General features: G+C 34.8%; 1 protein-coding gene across 4 annotated transcripts in view; it reads left to right on the forward strand.

Moving 5' to 3' along the window:
- The window catches only part of LOC106684213 (protein sickie), a gene marked incomplete at its 5' end in the record, with an annotated part of 168758 nt that overhangs the window by 146772 nt on the left and 19076 nt on the right, over positions 1-2910 (forward strand).

Raw genomic sequence — 2910 nt, forward strand, 5'->3', positions numbered from 1 at the left:
GGGGTATTCATTATTTTGTGTTAAATGTAAAATGTTTTACAATGTTAAATATTATAATTATAGGATTGTGAGCAGCCCTATTTAAAGTTGTGTTAAATGTTATATGCACAAGAGCTCCTAGCGGATTTTCTGAGCTACTTGTTTTATAACCTTTCCTTCCAAAACTTCATATTATTGTTTATTTTTAAGTTTTGATTAAAGTAATATTATAACATGCCAAAATTGATTGAAACTTTGGTTACTGAGTGTCTTTTAGATCTTTTAACTTGCGAGAAAGAGAACCAAGATGAACTAACTGACAACTGTCATTACATTATTATTGTCATCCATTGCTTTATTAGTTATAAAAACATCCAAAACAATACTAAGACAATCAAAACAAACTACGAGGAAGTAACGCAACACGACAACAAACAAAATGGTGTGGAGCTCTGCGGGTCTGGTGCGTGAAGTCATTATCCATTTAGCAGACCTAGTAACAGACTCTCAACTATGTTATACCGCTTTAACATGCTAAAAGAAGGAAATATATCTCCATTTAACACGCTTTAACATGTTAAACTAAAGATCATGAATATCCCTAATACAGACGAGTTGTTATTATTTTTTAATGCCTTATCTTAAAATTTTCCTCCAATCGCCAATAATTTCTCCTCAAGCCATTATTTTAGTTAGTTTTTGTTTGTTGTATTGTAAACTTCAATAAGGACGAAAAGAAAGGGATGCTCAGTACATTATACTAAATCATTCAGAAATCTTCAACAATTCTCTCTGAAGAAGAGAACCAAAACACGCCCACCAGCCTGGAAAATACCAGGCCGCCAATAAATACTGTTATTATCTAAACAAAATTTCTAAATGCCAAACAAAGCCGAGGATCTGTTATTTTAAATGTCTATGACACGCTACACATTTCTCCTTTTAGTCTATGTAATGTAAAGGCTGTTCTCTGCTAGAGGCTGGGATTTCAAACAGTAAAACTTTAACAACCACAACTATTACAACCTTTTTTATATGCAATTATTTATTTTTATAAATATGTTGCTTCCAAAAATAACGTCTATATTTAGTGTTAGAGGTTTTTAGATTTTTATGTGGTACCGTTTTCTTTCATTAATATCTTACAACAACAAAAAAAATTATAATAATAATATTCCCAAAACTCTGTTATTATTATATATTTTTCTTGTTTTTAGAAAATTAACATAAGCAATGAGGAATTAACCATTATTTTTGTGAAATCATGTATTATAAGTTATATCTTTTATTTTTACGACATAAACCTCCTCTTAATCACAGTTATTGTAGACACAATGGTTTATATATATATTTTTTTTTTTTGTGAAATGAATTGATTATCGATGTATCTTAGGAAAATCCTGTACCAATACAACCCATAAAGGGTCTGGGGTTCACTACTTAGGGAGGAAGTATACTTGAACAAAGGTTGTTCTAGGAGGAAATTTGTTCATGATTACGCTCAACCGAAACAATTTTCCTCGATTTAAGGTACCCACTTTATGAGGCTACGTAACATAGACCCTGGAGGAGGAAAGGAATTCTTTCGAATTCTCTCTACTGCTTCACCTTGTTCCTTATACATCTGAAGACAACACAAAAATAAATGTTGGATTGTTCCTCTTTACATATGGGGGTTCATTTGTCTTAATTTCGGACATTGGTAAAAGCCACAGAAATTATGTCTCTAAACTGAAACTTTATAAAAAAAAACCACGTGTTTGCCTCTCGTCGCAAATCCAAAATTGTACCTAAAAATCTTTAGTAAATAATGAAACATCGCATAATAAATCCTCACAAAAATATGTGTTTTTGAACCCGAATAGTTTAGTTCAGTCACAGTGTTCAGTTTTTCAATGGATGGCTCATCTTGGAAGTAGTGGAGTAGCAGGTGGAGGCCGTTTGTAGCCGATGGGGTTAAGGCGTCACTATAGCAACCTCGCAACAGCAGTGGTTCTAATCCGACCTATGGGAGTTGACTATCATTTCATGGCGATCCACGGAATGAAAACTCGACCCCCCCCCCTCCCCGCACTCTGATTAGAATAGATTGATTACCTAGAGCTGGGGAAAAAAAATCGAACCTGTAGAATCGTACCCTTGCGTCTTGGGACCCGAGGCAATTCCCCCCTTGTTCATCTGCCCCTACGCCTCTGCTTCGGAGGTCTGTAGTAATAATACATGGGTGAGGAAACACCTATCGATGTGGCGTAGGTGTCCCTCGATGTATCGAAATAATTCGACGTTTGATACTCGAACCATGTCATTACATGGGTTAGGAGCTCTGAAGAGGGAAGAGGTTCCAATGCTCTCCACCTTAAAGGCCTTTGCCCTCTCTATGTGATTTCCATTCAAGTTACTGATTGCGGCTTCACTACGCAAAAGAACAGCTTCTTATTTTATTGTTTCTTGTAAATTAACCCCCATAGGGTCAACTACTCCTATAATAGTCTGTCGGAATGACAGTAAAACCAAAGACTGACGATCAGATTGATCGTGTTAAGGTAAGACTGAAAATTTTGAAATCGTTTAAAATTTGAAATGGAGGGAAGACTGAGTGCTTTGTTAGTATCGTGCGTATCGCTTTTTTTTTACGGGTAAATGCCAAAATAAAGACCAAACAAGCTTTCTGTTTATTACGAGTCGAAAGAGATATTTCACAAGATCGTCGATACTATTCGATATCTACAGGAACTCGATGCATAAAATCCATTTCATAGAACATGCATCTGGTTTGTTTTTTTTATGCTTTCTGTTCTGTTTATTGAAAAAATAATACAATCTGAACTATAGAATGCATTTAAATTACAGTTACACAATTTGAGCAACAAGTAGTACAATTAAATGTACAGTTGTATAATTTGTTAAATGATGGTTGGTCTGCCATTGGAC

This window comes from Halyomorpha halys, unplaced genomic scaffold, assembly GCF_000696795.3.
Source record: "Halyomorpha halys isolate HHAL.00 unplaced genomic scaffold, Hhal_1.1 Scaffold557.1, whole genome shotgun sequence".
Classification (NCBI taxonomy): domain Eukaryota; kingdom Metazoa; phylum Arthropoda; class Insecta; order Hemiptera; family Pentatomidae; genus Halyomorpha; species Halyomorpha halys.